Source organism: Rattus norvegicus, chromosome 15 (assembly GCF_021556685.1).
Source record: "Rattus norvegicus strain SHRSP/BbbUtx chromosome 15, alternate assembly SHRSP_T2T, whole genome shotgun sequence".
Classification (NCBI taxonomy): Eukaryota; Metazoa; Chordata; class Mammalia; order Rodentia; family Muridae; genus Rattus; species Rattus norvegicus.
In genome coordinates, this window is record NC_141548.1 from 27,070,070 (window position 1) to 27,086,264 (window position 16,195).

Below are 16,195 nucleotides of genomic sequence, written 5' to 3' on the forward strand. Positions count from 1 at the left end.
AGAAAGCCGAAAGGCAAAGTGACATCGATACATCATTTTTTCTTCTGTGTTGGATTCAGAGCTGAGAGGTAAACGTTGACAGTGAGTTTAGCTCTCACCGTCTCTGTCTAGACTCATCCTGTATAGCTGGCTCTCACTGTCTCTGTCTAGACACATCCTGCAAGCTCTCACCGTCTCTGTCTAGACTCATCCTGTATAGCTGGCTCTCACTATCTCTGTCTAGACACATCCTGCAAGCTCTCACCGTCTCTGTCTAGACTCATCCCGTATAGCTGGCTCTCACTGTCTCTGTCTAGACACATCCTGCAAGCTCTCACTGTCTCTCTCTAGACACATCCTGTATAGCTGGCTCTCACCGTCTCTGTCTAGACTCATCCTGTATAGCTGGCTCTCACCGTCTCTGTCTAGACTCATCCTGTAAGCTCTCACTGTCTCTGTCTAGACACATCCTCCCTTCCAGGTTACGTGGAGCATCTCTCAGCTGATTACAAGATTCAATGAATTCATATTAAATATTTCCTCCTTGGTGGTACCTATAGGTTGGTGCAGTGTCTTAGTCTCCGAGGCCAAACGCGTATGGAGGCAGTCAACTTCCTCTTCTTCATTAAGAGTCATAGGAGCACAGGCTCTGCATGCCCTTTGCTTTATATGCCCAGTGTGTCCTCCTTTTCAGATCCTTTTTCTCAACAAAAGCAAGATCCTGAAAAAGAGATTCTGGTCCCTTGATTCCAACAACCGAGAGAATCACATTAAATAACTGATATGTTTTGAGATATTTCTACCTATCTAAAATAGTTTTTAAATTATTAATCTTATTTATACAAATGCTTTGCCAAATTTATAGGTGACCTTCTGCTACATGCATTCATTGCCAAAGAAGGCCAGTAGAGGGCAGCAGATTTTGACATACTGGCACACAATGGCTGTGAGCTTTGTTTGGTAATAGTTACTGGTGTGTGTACAGACATGATTTTGCATATTTATATCCCAAATACATCGCATACACATAAACTGTTAAAAGGCAATGACCTTCATAATGTGTGACTTGATTTGATGTGCAAAGGCTGCTTCTCTTGGTCTACAGTTCTTGTGTATGTTGAGGCAGGTGGAGCAGATTTCTATCACTGCCATGTAGTAACAGCATCTTTTGAGATAAACTGTACCAACTAGAGTGGTTTAAAATAGGGCTGACCATTGGGACAGGATAAGGTATTTATAAATGAGTGTCAGAAGAGATTGTTTTATTTCTATGGCATAGCTGACAAACTTTGCTGTAGGCAGGAGAGTCGTTTACTGTGAGAAATAGCTATCTTGAAAGAATAAAAGCATTGGTGTGCCAATTGGGTCTAACTAGTGGCATTCTGCATTTCCGAGTTACAAGTGTAATGGCAGGAGATACATAAACAGAGACAGGAAGATGTCAAAGACGTTTTGACTAAATAAAGTTTGTGGGTGGGGCAAGCCGTGGATGCGGGTGAACAGGAGTGTCATCTTGTCATCTTTTCTATTTCTCTTGGAACTCTGGGATCAATATCCACCATTCAGGTTCTTTTCATTAGGCCTAGTAGTTACCAGAATTTTGGTTTAGCTGACCCACTTTTGTGTGCTAGCTGGGACCTTACCATACTATAGAACTTTATATAGTGAGAAGTCATGACCTGATTTTGAAACCATTGACTTTAAAATAAAATTTTGAAATAACTTAGTTGAGTGTGGCTGATCCTGATAGGAGACCTGGTCACTGTTAATGCATTATGTATTAAGTTGAACACAAATAGAGTACAGATTTCACCCACCAATTAAATTTAATCATATTTCATTTAAAAGCATTTTCTGGCTACCATTCAAATGTACAAAGCTGTTCTAAAGGGGAGTGGGAGGAATATGGAAATGGTGCATATTTGTGCACAGGAAAAAGCGTGGGAGCCAAAGATTGGCAAGTGCTTACAAATCACACACACACACACACACACACACACACACACACACACACGTGTGTGCACATGTGCATGCATGTGTACACACGTAACCCCCCCCCACACACACACCCATGTGCATACACTCACAGGCACCTGGGACTAAAATGACCACCATGAAGAAGGGAGATCATAAGAACCAGAAAGGGAGGAAAATGCTATGGGACCTGTTCTAGAACTCAGATTCCAGACACTTTCCCCCCTTTACAATTAGGAGAATGGTAAAGGGAAACTGAGTCCTTAACTTTCAGGGGATCATAGTGCTTTACTGAGTTCCTGTGTAGCTCGAGAGGCAACTTACATGGCACCCTGCTTTGTGTCAGAAAGAGCAGTCAGACACCAATGCTCTCCATTAATTCTTTTTTTCTACTTGAGTGCATCTACTTGAGTGATAGGAACAGTTCTTGCACAGTTCCTTCAAGAATTCACTTAGGGGCTCCATCAAGCCACCCACTGTTTCCACAGAGACCACTGTGAGGCTGGGAACTGATTGCCCCTTGTTTACTAGGAACCAGGGAAGTTCTTGTTCAGGTTGGACCAGTGCTCCAGTGTTCTGTCTGAAGGAACAGAACACGGCTGCAACAGAAGCCCTGGACGTGAAGAGGGACAGCTGAGATCAGGGTCTCTTGAGAGGTCCCAGGCTCAGGATCTCAATCTGATCCAGCCCCATGCAGGAGAGGAGTCCCTCCAGTGGAAATTCTAGGGGCAAGGTTTAGCATATCATGTCCAGAGAGCAAGCATACCTACCTGCTGGCCAATCGTTAGCCTTAAGCACTGCACTATAAACACCAAAGCCAAGTGCTCTCCCTCTGGATGCTTGGCCAAAGAAGTTGGCAACCACTCTGTGAACTGCTGCAGTGGTAGCTGTTAGCTGGTGCCTTAGCTGTCTTCTGCATTAGCTGTCTTTTGCGGCTCAGCTGGACTGAATGCTCACAGATGCTGCAAACATGGCACAGGGGCAGGAGTGAGGCAGGGGCCCTGGTTGTTACAGGTCACCCTGGGCATGGGACACTGAGTGGCACAGCTTGGGCGCACCCTGAATCTTCTCTTGAATCCAGTACTCAGTTACCTTCTTAGTTACACTTGATACTCAAGCATGGGACATAGGCACTATCAGGAAGTGCTGGGGTGTGGCATGTGTGTCCTGGTCACTGAAGAGCCTAGCCAAAGTAGACACTAGTCATGTGGAAGCTAAAACCCTGGCTAAGCAAGGGAGCAGCCAAAATGGAAACCCCAAGAATTTGGGCCTTTCCAAGATGTGACATATTTTTTCCTTGAAAGAAACTTTGGGTACCATATTAAAGAGTAAATCTCCTGTACAAGATAAACAAAAAGACTGCTTCAAGGGCCTCCAATATTTTCCCTTTGAAACTTTTCTTTTGAAACTTAAGGGGTGTTAAGGCAAAGTCTGAAAACCACACACAGAGCTCTGAAAAAGTTCTTCACTGGGACTAATACGTGTGGTCAGAAATTGCATACCCGCTCCTTCATTCTGTGTCTTTCCTTGGCATGAAGTTGTCTATTGAGCTACACTGTGTCTCTCTCAGCTAAGTGTCTTCTGAACAGGCAGCTGCAGCTCTGAAGCCAGAAAATCCTTAGTACAGCATCATTCAGAAGGACTCAGAGTCTGGAGGAAGGCTTCATAGAGTCACAACACTGCCTCTATTGTTCAGAATAGAGTTATAAAGCCAACTCAGTTTGCTCTTATGGATAGAATTTGTTATATTGGCTGTACTAATCGACCACACACTTATGCAGCTGCCTTAATATTGATTGCAAAACTTCCATTGTTACAATGAAAATGTGAAGACAGAGCCAATTAGGACAATGTCGATCTGCCTTTGTTTTCTAGGGAGGCTCCTGACTGTACATAGTGGGTCGTTGTTGCTGGGCCTTCACACCATGGTTGTTTGACAACATAGAAAGTGTTTTTATGTCAAATGATGTTCGCAGTAGAAATGAGGAAGATGAGCTCCTCTTCTAAGATAAAGTTTCACGTGAAAATATCAGGTGTGTTTCATCCTATTGGGTAGCTTGAAAGTTATTTTTAAGTTGTATATAGATTTCCTTTCTTAGCCTTTCCCCCCTTTTTTTGGCTTTCTGTCTTTGTTTCTTCCTGTCTGTCTTCTTTCTTTCTTTCTTTCTTTCTTTCTTTCTTTCTTTCTTTCTTTCTTTCTTTCTTTTTCCTTGAGATAGTGTTTCACTACGTACTCCATGCAAGACTAAAACATATATATATATATATATATATATATATATATATATGAGGCTATCCTGAAACTCAGAGAGATATGCCTGCCTCTGCCTCTCTAGTGCTGTCACTAAAGATGTGGGTCACCATGGGGGGCTGCATTGCACTGAACTGTGCTAGTTGAAATTTAAGGTAAAGAGGCCTTTCAAGGGTAGTCCAGGCTTATTCTCTACTGTAAAAACTCATTTCCAGTTAAGACATATGTGATCAACCTTCTTTTGTCACACTGTATTTACCTACTGATAATGAGCAAAGTCTGTGAAATTTCTTTCAGGTCTCTTGTAAAAGCTTGCCGGTAGAGATCTCTCCAGGCAAATGAGGTTCATGATCCACAAAGGACAGAAATAAAGTGTTGAATTGGGTCATTGAAAAGAACTGCCTGCTATGGAAATGACTGCTTCTTGCAGGAAACTGATCATGACAGGATTCTGCAATGAAAATGTGAAAAATGGAGTATATGGAAAACAAACAGTCCACAATTGAGTGATGCTATAGATGCTTCAAATTCCTCTTCGTAGTTTGAGGGACATGTATGTTGGAACTGTGTTGACATTACTTTCTATTACATGATATTTAAGTCTTTCAAACTGCTCTCATGTCTGCTGTCAATTCAGTTCTTCCTCCACTCTTATAATAAAATAGAATGCATATGGTGTTGATGGTGATGATGTTGATGATGGCTTAGGAAAGGTCTCCTTATCCCCACCTCTCCATGTGAAGCAATGTGCTTTTCATCTCATTTGGAAGCACATTCACCAAGTAAGTGTTTAGAAAATTTCACAACTAAGTCTATGGTTACAGATGGGTTTTTTTTAGCATTGCTTTTTGTGGTCCTTGAAGATTGAACGTGCTGGGTTGACCACGAGGGAGGTTCTGGACTGTGTCTATTCAAGATTGTTAAAGATAATGCTTGACAGAACAGCTTATCTGCACACTGCTGGCTGAAATGCAGCAAATTATTCAGACGACAGCAGAAGCCATCAGGGTACCTTGATAGCGAGTGACAAAGTGGTATTGATGAGCTCCCTAAGGAATGCTTTTTAATCTAGGTGGAGCGAATATCTGCTCTCTGTTAGGAATTTGGGTAGTGTTCCTGAGAACTAACCAGCATGGAGAGACACAGACAGAGCAGCACCCAAAGGCACTGGGTGAACAGAAACTAAAAGGAAAATAATTTCCTTTCTACCTTAAGTATTCTAATGTTTGAGGTAATTTAACCTGCGACACAGATGCTCATAAACACTGATATTTCCCCTCCTCCCTTCTCCCTGCAGAGCAGCCGATAGACAATCCTGGCTTTTCAGCCAAGATCTGCTCAGCATTTCCTCTCTCCTGGGCACTTGGCCACATAGGGGGTATAGTGTAGAGGAAAGAAAGCAAAGGCCTGAGACCACAAAATATGGCCACAGGGCTTGTTTAGGGTTAATATTTGCATCAACCTGTGTTCTGAATTTTCTTCCATAATTTTCTAATGTCATGCAGCTTCTGTTGTTTGATGCTAAACTTCTAAGAGCAGTGATGGGGACCTGCACTGAAGCCTGAGAGATGGAGGGATTTGAAGTTCATCTGCTAGTTCCTCTGAGTGGCAGGCAGCTGTTCATACAGGCCATCGTCTCAGTCTCTCTTAAAGTTTACATGTTGTTTCCAGCAGTGGAAAAAAGGAGCTGAAATCACCTGGAGATTTTAACAGGTGTGGCCTGTGCCCTACCCGACTCTACTTACCCTTGGTAGTTTGGGACTACTTGGCACAGAGTGAAGGACAGAGAATCCAGGAGCAGGTAAGAAATGCTGAGGCAGGACCATCTGAGCACTGCCGCAAGCTCCTTCAATACCCCCCACCCATGCCCCCAAGAAAGCGTCTCTTATGAACAGCAGTTCTTGATTGGCTGGAATTATTTGCACTACCAATCCTTGGTCACTCTGGCAGTCCTCGATTTGGTCCTCCTGCAGAAGATGTTTGTACAACCACACAGCCCCCAGCATTTACATAGTGGGGGCCCCACTGTTCCTGCTACAAACAGGAGAAAGTGAACTGTCTCAAGAGTACAAAGGAATAGAACAACTATCTCTGACCTCCTTTCTTTTTAAGGAGGTCAAGGAGGTCATGGCACTTCTAGTTTGACTTAAAACATATTATTTACAAAACACATCCACATGACAGTGTGCTGTGCTTTACTTGCCTACAGGACTCAGTTACTGGAATTGTCGACTCCTTCAACCAATTTTCTCCTCCCACTATGAGCAGACCAACTCTGCTGCCCTCCTGTGTGGCTTTCTGCAGCATTCTCCTCCTCACCTTGGCCACAGGATGTCGAGCTTTCCCACAGGTGGAAAGGAGGGAAACATCACACGCTTATGCAGAGAAGGAGCAGCCCCAGAAGATGAACACAGATGGCCAAGGAAACATCTCCTTTGCTCCAAAGTACACACCCCAGCAGATGTCCTCTGATGCTCCCATGGGACTCTCTGCAGGACCGTCAGTGACACCATTACATAAAGTATTCTCTGTGAGCAGAGAGAGTCACCTTGCAGGAGCTGGGCTACTGTATGCTACCAGCACTGGTGTTTACTCTTCTAGTGAGCCAGTGGATTCAACCAGTGACCAAGAGCATGGCCCCAGCCAGCTTGAAAGAATGTCTCCTGAGCACAGCCTTTCCAAGTCCATGTTAACTGTTGCTGTATCTTCTTCACCTGCTTCTCTGAATCCTGACCAGGAGGAACCCTACAGCAGTTCAAGCACCCAGTCCATGGTACAAGGGATCACAGATGGAGCCCATGGTTTCCTGGAGTATTTAGATAACCAGGTGTTTGCAACTGAAAGTCAGGAAGCAGTTAGCTTAGGAAAGTCACCTCCTTCTTCTATAAATACCAAAGAAACTGAGAACATCAAAGCAGATGTAGCCATGAGAACTACTGCCTTTCCCCATGTTGATTCCACAAGAGAGATGAAGCCTGATAGGGAGAGGTCCTCAGAGATGGCAGTTGACAATGTCGAGAGCAATACCACTAAGTATTTGGTGACACTCCCCAAGAAAGTCCTGACTATTGAGACAACAGCTGACAGTGTTTTGGGAAACCCTAAGGTCACAGTGAGTGTCAGTACACCTGATCCAGTTTCTTCTGTCTTCAGCGAGGAGTGGGATGGCACCAAATTTGAGAGCATAAGTCTAGGGAGGCCCCCAGAGTCAGGAGACAATGCAGAGACTCAAGTGAGAACAGAGCAACCGCATGGAAACTCTGAGAGCTTTGAGGGGACTGAGGAGAGCCCCACTTCCACAGAGGTTGCAAAGGTGGCTCCAGGGCTCCCGGGAGGAGAAACACCCTTGGGAACAGCCCTTGTAACTGCAATGGGGGATGGTAGGTCACCAGTCTTGATCCATAAAATTACCTTCACTCCCATGAGTCTGGTAGATGACCCTGAGATTTCCACTATGAAGCTGTTCTCAAGTGCAGGAGGCTTTAGAGCTTCTACACAGTGGGACAGGACTGAGCTTTCCTCAGAGACTGCAATCTTCTACCTCTCAATGTGTGTCTGTACCACAGCAGGCAGCAAGAAATGTGTTAAACGATGTGAGAAGAGAGAAAAAAAATTAAAACAACAGAAAAGCATATGCCAAGTTCAATTATTTTGGAAACTGTCAGTTTGGATCTTATAAAAAACATAGTTAGATTTGAAAGTTTTTGAGATGGGATCTTGTAAGGATTCTTTTAATTTACTGTCTTCCTGCCTTTGCCCTTAACTGCTATGACTACAGATGTGTGCCACCATACCCAGCTGTGTATTTTGTTTATTTGTTTACTTTGGTTTTGAGACGGGACCTCCCTGTGTGTTCTGATTTACTTTGAACTTACCATGTTGTCCTGTTGACCTCAAACATGACTATTCTCCTTCATTTACCTCCTGATTGGTAGGGTTATAGATGTGTGCCATCATATTTGGCTTGGGTTTCATTCATTCATTCATTCATTCATTCATTCATTCATTCATTCATTTCATATCCCGATCACACCCCCCTTCCCTCCTCTCTTCCCAGTCCTACCCTTATATTCCTTTTATTTCATCCCCCATCCCCTTCTTCTCAGATAAGGGGAGAGCCCACACCCTTGATACCAACCTGCCCTGGCATATCAAGTTATGGTAGGACTAAGCACATTGTCTTCCACTGAGGTCAGGCACAACAGCTCACTTAGGGTAAAGGGATCCAAAGGCAAGCAACAAAGTCAGACACAGCCCCTGGTCCGATTGTTAAGATCTCACATGAAATTCAAACTGCACGTTTGCTCCAAATATGTAGGGGGCCTAGGTCCAGACCACTCATGCTCTTTGGTTGGTGGTTTTGTCTTTATGAGGCCCCATCGTCCCAGGTTAGTTGACTCTGTATGACTTCTTGTGGTGTCTTTGACACCGCCAGCTTCCTCAGTCTTTCCCTGGAGTCTTCCACAAGACTCCTTGAGCTCCTCCTAATGTTTGGCTGTGGGTCTCTGCATCTGTTCCCATCAGTTGCTGGACGAGACCTCTCGGAGAACAGTGGTGCTATGATCCTAAATAGTTTTATTTTTTTAATGGTGACTTAGAAACAGTTACTCAAGATTTAATCAAAGACAGAAATATTAAAGCAAATCACATGTATTCCATAAAAATCATATCCTGCACAGAAGTCAAGGTCTTCAACTGGAGACAATTTGTACACACCCCAACTCTCCTTGGGACACTAAGCAGCACTTGCAGATGATTTTAGTTGTTTTGGTTGATCCAGCTGATGTCTCCTGGGTAGGTGTCAGGGATGCTTTAGGATTTTCTGTGGGATAGTATCTATAAGCAATGGACTCAGACAACTAATCAATAGTATTAAAACCAATGTAGTCAAACACTTTTTGATTGTTTTATCATGAAAATATATAAATACATTTGAAAATATGAAAGGAACAGCTATATTAAAATAGTTTAGCAACAATGCATTATACTTATTTAGACATTGTTGCAAAATATGTGCACATCTTTGACATTTCTTACCTAAAAATAACTAGGTAGATGTTTATCTTGTAGAATTAGCCACTTGGGTTCTCTGACCTTACTTTCCAAAATTTAATCATCTATAAATAGTATATGGAAAATGTAAATTATCTACCTGCTTCATTTCAAATTTTCCACTTTTTCTTGTTCTCCACATCATCAAATATTAAGGACTAGAAACACTGATTTTGCTGTTGATGGATTGTATTTTTTCTTTCCTTATGTGGTTGGTTACATAATATCGTCTGGAACAGAAGACTCTGTATGAAGTATATATGCTCACTTCAAACTGTTTCAGAATGTGCAAACGTTATGACCTGGTCCAGGTAAGCGTACTATCAAAACTGTCAGGTTTGTAACATGGCTTATGATGTTTTGTTGGTATGTAATTAAAATGGTAAATTTTTCAGTATTCAAATGGTAGATGGATATTAGATAATATACATTCCTATTAACATTTTAGGGTTTTGAGACAGGATTTCGAGCAGCTTAGATTCAGATGGTTTTGAACTCTTAACTCTCACCACCACCTCTTGAGTACTCTGGTTATAGCTGTGTGTTACCCTGCTCAGCTTCTAGTTTATTTTGTAAAGACTAAAATAGCTGTAAAGTGAACATTTATATAGACGCTTCCAGAAAACATTTTATACATTGCTTTTAAAACTTGGGTTAGGATCTTGCTATGTAGCCTATCTAGCAATTGTCCACAGTATTCATGTTTCTAGAACATGAAGGGATGTTGTCCCAGGGTATGTTTTATATAGTTAAGTCCATATTGTTATGTCTTAGACTTCTGTGGGCTTCTACAGATACAAGTGGAAAAAGTAAAATGGATAATAATAGACTATTTTAATGATCAAATAGTTTTTCAGTAATAACCACCTCATTTCCCTACTGCTTTACAAACAAGCTCAGTGGTTAAGAGCCCAGACTACTCTTGCAGAGGTCATGAGTTTGCTTCCCAGGCCCACATCAGATGGTTCCAGGGAATCCAAGCATCTTCTTCTGGCCTCCATGGACACATAAAATAAAATAATTACAAAAAATATATCTGTCGAAAACCTGCTATGTGTTTGGAATACAAAGAGTTCGCTTGTTTCAAAAAAATTTAAAAAACTAGTAGGTAAATATTATTGTTCTTGTTTAATATCTAAGAAAACTGAGGTTTGTTGTTGAGTTTGTAAAGTTTATTGTTCAATGATGTTCAATATTTAGTTTAGAATCACAAAGCTCATGAGTAGTTGAATCAAACTTCACACACAAGTAAACTGACTCTTTAGTCTGCATTCTTGACCACTGGGTTATATGTTTTGTCTTAGTCAAAACATATTCCTGCACAAAACATCATGACCAAGAATCGGGTTGGGGAGGAAAGGGTTTATTCAGCTGACAATTCCACTTTGCTGTTCATCACCAAAGGCAGGCAGGACAGGAACTCACACAGGGCAGGATCTTGGAGGCAGCAGCTGATTCAGAGGTCACCGAGAGGTGCTGCTTACTGGCTTGCTTCCCCAGGCTTGCTTAGCTTCCTTCCTCCTTCCTTCCTTCCTTCCTTCCTTCCTTCCTTCCTTCCTTCCTTCCTTCCTTCCTTCCTTCCTTCTTTCCTTCCCTTCCTCCCTCCCTCCCTCCCTCCCTCCCTCCCTTCCTTCCTTCTTCTTTCTCTCTCTCTCTCTCTCTCTCTCTCTCTCTCTCTCTCTCTCTCTCTCTTTGTTGGTCTGTCTGTCTTTTTCAGATGAACTGAGGCAGTGGGTACTGGGTATTTTTATTTACTTGGAACAATTTGTCTACAATAAAGCATATACCTTAAATGTGCAGCTTGAAGAATTTTGAGTTATGCATACACCAAATCATTCGGCAGATATACATGGTCTGAATCTATCACCCACTGGTCTCACTTGTTTTGGCAATTCTCATGAGTGAAAGCATACAACATGGTGAGTAACATTCATGTTCCTTTATTTTTAGCTAATGTTATAACTACATGCACACACACACGCACGCACACTCACGCACACACACATACACACACACATTTTTATAATTAAAAACAAATAATTTATGAAAGAGAAACTTTAAGGCAATGTCCCCTTCATAGGAATTTCCCCATTTCTCAATCATGGTGCACCTCCAGCAGACCAGAGTATACTTTGAAATTCTCCTTCCTGACCATATATGGGAAGTCACCAGAATCTGTACTGTGGATCTCTCTCCCTCTCTCTCTTTATCCCTCTGTCTTTCCCTCCTTCTCTTCCTGCCTCCCTCTCATCTCTCTCATCTTGCCCTTCACACCCTCTTTCCTTTCTTCCTACTTTATTGCTTCCTCTCTCCCCTTCTATCCAGCCATTTTCTTCCTGACCCTATCTTGGGCAGATCTTTTAATAAAAAACAGCCATAGGTGGTTTTAACCCCAAAGCCACAGTAGTTAGCTTTCAGCTCCACCATAGCCTTGGGAACCAAGAAAAGGGGTGCACACAATGAACTGCATGAAAGTCACATATACACAGAGAGAAGCTTCAACATAATGCTAAGAGCTTTGTCTCTTACCGGGTAACCAAGGCTTACCTTGAACCCTGTCTTAGTTTGGATTTTATTGCTGTGAAGAGGCATGTTCAAAGCAACTCTTACAAATAACATTTAATTGGGACTGGCTTACAGTTTCAGAGATTCAGTCCCTTATTATTATGACGGGAAGCATGGCAGTGTCCAAGCAGACATGGTGCTAAAAGAGCTGACAGTTCTACATCTTGGTCTGAAGGTTGTCAGAAGGAGATTGTCTCTTCTGCAAGTAGTCAGGAGGCTATCTTTCTCACTAGACAAAGTCTGAGCATGAAAGGCCTCAAAGCCCACCTACTCAGTGACACACTTCCTCCAACAAGGCCACACCTCCTCCAACAAGAGTGGCACTCCTCCTAATAGTTCCACTCCCCATGGCCAAGCATGTAAACCACCACATTCTACTCCCTGGCCCCCACAGGGTTGTTCAAACACATGAGTCTATTGGGGGTGGGAGTGGGTGGGAAATCTAGCCAGAACATAATGCAAAATACATTTAGTCTAATTTCAAAAGTTTCCACATAGAGTCTCAACAATGTTAAAAGTCTAAAGTTCAAAGTTTCTTCTCAGATTCATCCAATCTCTTAACTGTAAGTGCCGATAAAATCAAAAAGCAGATCACATACTTTCAACATATCATAGCACAGGATATACATTACCATTCCAAAATATCATACTGAGGAAATCCTGGACCAAGGCAAGACCAAAAATCAGCTGGGCAAACTCCAAGCTCTGCATCTCCTTGTCTGATGTTCAACTCCTTTCAGCTTTGATGACTACAAAACTATTCTTTCTCTTGGGCTGGTTCCACTCCCTGTCAGCCGCTTTCCTTGGCTGGTATCCCATGGCTATGATATCTCTAATATCTTGGGGTCTCCAAGGCAACATCAACTTCACAGCTCTCTGTTCCAGTGTCTGGAATCCACACATAATCTGGCTTTTCTAAAGGTCTTGTGTCACTTCTCCAGCTTTGCCCTCTGTAGCACTCTAGGCTCTGGTTGACTCCACGGCACTGCTGCTGCTGTTCTTGGTGATCATCCCATGGTAATGTTATCTCTAACACACTGGAGTCTTCTGCTGCAATCAGGTTCAGTAATAGCCTCTTATCGGCTCTCTTCATGGTGCCAACCTCAACTTCTTTGCATGACCACTTCAGTCCTGGGCTGTTAACTGAAACTGAGCTGCATCTTTACCAATGGCCTTTCCTGGCCTCTCACAGTGCCCAGCCTCAGCTGCTCCCTGTGACCCCTTCTATTATTGACTCAGTCAGAGCCACATGACTAAAGCTACCAAGTTCTGCTACTTTGCTGAGCCTGGAACATGCCACATTTGTCATATTGCATCATCACCAGCTTTCTGTTTTCTAACTCCTCAGCTTGCTTTTTTATAGTACCCAGGACTACTAGCCCTGGGGTGGCACCACCCACAATGGGTTGGGACCTCCCCTCGTTGATCACTAATTAAGAAAATGCCTTGCAGCAGGATCTCATGGAGGCATTTCCTCAAGAGAGGCTCCTTTCTCTGAGATAACTCCAATTCGTGTCAAGTTGACACACAGAACCAGCCAGTACAGTTTCCATGGGTGGTATTACTGTCCTTCTTCTTTAACACGTGTGGGGGGTAAGTTAAGAGCACACTCCATACCCTGACTACCTTATCTGTCCAACCCAGAAAGTAGGTGAGCACTGGTTATTGTAATTATTGTTTTTGTTATTAATTTTTAAAATTTTTACTTTCCACCTTTTAGGTATGCAAAAATGAACATTAATATGCAAAATACTTCTGAAACATTTTAGTGTGACATAGTTCTGTATAGTTTATTTCTTAACAGACTGATTCAGCTAATATTCAAATGCATCTGAGCTCAGGAGCCATCTTCCTATTTTGTTTCAATTTTTTATTGTTTATTTGTTTTTACATTAACCTCTTTATTTCTGCCTTAGATTGCCCCACAACTCCCAAGGCAGCAATAGTAGCATTGTTTACAAGACTTTGATTCTCAAGCTATCTTTGTTGTTTCAGTCTCTGAAAGAGTTGACTGCTCTTTTTCAATTTATTAACCATAGTGAATTTAAGATGTTGGAATTTAGTCTACTTTAAAATATTTCCTTCCTTTCCAAACATCACTCAAGAGATGATAATGGTAACTCAAGCAATGAACATTACATTACCCATGGTCACACAGGAGCATATGGTCACCGTCGAGGTTCCCAGAGGCAGTGGGGAGCTTGAAGAGGGCATGCCATCCCTCTCCCCTGTGTCTGCTGAAGTGGATGATGCTGAGCTCTCCAGAAGATGGGAGTCTCTGGCCACTCCAGCCTCCACCACTATTGTCCCTCTGTCTCTCCAACTTACCTCATCCATGGAAGGTCAGTAGGGGAGTGTGGGTTCAGTGTTTGAGGGCGAGTGTGGGTCTTTACTGTTAATAACTGGAATGAGAGAGGCAGCTGGCCCTTTCACCAGCATACACATGTCCCCTACCTGGAAAGATGGTCGGCTCTCTTTGCTTGTAGAAATGTTATAGGGTCAATGGATGAGGCAGACTCCTCTCCTGGTCCCCATGTCCAATCCTCCTGAGGGCTCCCCGCTAAGAGCCAGGGTGGGTAAATGTAAAAATAGTGAGGACCTTGGGTTGAAGCCACCTTTGGCCCTGTTTAAGACTGGGGCCCCAGGTAAGCTTCTGAACATTTGTAAGTCTCTGTTCATTTCCAGTAATGTCTACCTAGGTTATTATAAAAACCAAAGTTAACTGTGAAAAGGAGTTCTGATATCATAGATCCTCAATACCCCTTTCTCTTGAGCTCACCAAAAGTTGTTTTTAATTGTATTAAATTTAGTTTCCACCTCCACCTTCCCATTTGATTCCCCCTCTTCCAGTCTTACCCACCCTTGTCCGTCCATAACTATCTATTCTATTTCCCTCTTAGTGGGACCCAAACCTCTCCTCTAGTCGTTTGCTCTATACCTCACCACTGGGATTAAATCGATTGTAGCCTCCTTATCAAAGACTTAACAACTGACATTCAATATAAATGAATAAACACAAACCACATTCATCTTGATTGATTTCTAAATGCACTCTTTAGCTATAAATTTCATGATTTGATTTTTTAACAGCTGAGAAATGTTCCATCCTGTAAATGTACCAAACTTTCCTTATCCATCCATCCATTCGTAGACAGCTAGTCTGTTTCCAATTTTTGTTTATTATGAGTAGAACAGTCTGGCTTGTTATCAGACTCTCTTAGTAATTAAAAATGCATACAAACATGCACACATATATGTATGTATGTACATATATATATACACATAATTTTGGGTTTATATCTCTATTTCAATAGTTCAAGTAAAGGTTATTTTTTTATTCACTTATCTAATTTGAACACTGTAATAAACATTTTCTTATTCTTCAAATCTCCCTTCCAAAACAAGACTCTAGAGCCGTGCCAATAACCTTCCTAAAATGTGATGATCCTTGCTCTCCACCTTGCTCCTCTGACTGGTAGCCAGCATGTTCAATTTTGTTTTCATAATTTCCTCAATCAATACCACCTTGAGGGTTCTTGTATCTGTATTTACTATTGCAAATACACATTTTAAATGTTTTGGAAATTGAACTTTAAAAGCAAAATTAGGACTTGAGGCCACATCTTTTCCTGGGTTATGAAGTGTTTTCTGCTTGTGTCTAGGTTGACGTGAGAAGAGCTGGGCTAAGTCTATTGTGCATGAGGCACTGGTTACTTGCTTTATAAGCCTATGTTAACATTTTTTTTTACAATTATTATCTTGTGGGCCAAGTCTTATCTCTTGCTTTTGGTAGACCTAATGGAGCAATTACCGGGACCAGTGAGGAGTTCATACAAATTTTGGACTGTACAATAGCACCCCCTGCAATGACGGCAGATGATCTCCAAATTCACCCAGCACTTCTTTCTAAAGGAAGAACGGTTCAGTCCATCAGCCCTGCAAAGGCAACTGCCTCCTCTAGGCCTGAAACAGCTTGAGTTTGAAGATATCTCTGACTCTGACCACAAATTTCAAAACCAATAAAGAAGATGTGAGTTCAATTCAGTAGTGAACTGACCTAGTAAAATGTGAATAGGTAGTCATTTGTCTAGTAAATTGTTTTCCCATTGTCTGTGAGCTAAGAATGATTTTAATATTTCTTTTATATTTTAAAATTGCTGGACAAAAATGTAAGTATAATATTCTGTGGCCTGTGCAGGTTATATAAGCTTCAAGCTGCAGTGTTTGTGAGTAAAGATATATTGCAGGCCAGCTACATGTCTTATTCACATGTTGTATATGGCTATTTTGGGACCATAGCACAAAACTGAGAAGCTTAAATTAAATACCAGATAACAACAAAACCCAAAGTGTTTATAATATTGAACTTTAAAG

General features: G+C 42.0%; 1 pseudogene across 1 annotated transcript; it reads left to right on the plus strand.

The window, feature by feature from the left end:
* The first annotated feature begins 6,413 nt into the window (after positions 1–6,413).
* Positions 6,414–15,844, plus strand: Odad2-ps1 (outer dynein arm docking complex subunit 2, pseudogene 1; annotated as a pseudogene). The gene is made up of 3 exons (XR_015638198.1): positions 6,414–7,797; positions 13,929–14,175; positions 15,626–15,844. The product of XR_015638198.1 is annotated as an outer dynein arm docking complex subunit 2, pseudogene 1 (transcript).
* The last annotated feature ends 351 nt before the right edge of the window (positions 15,845–16,195 follow it).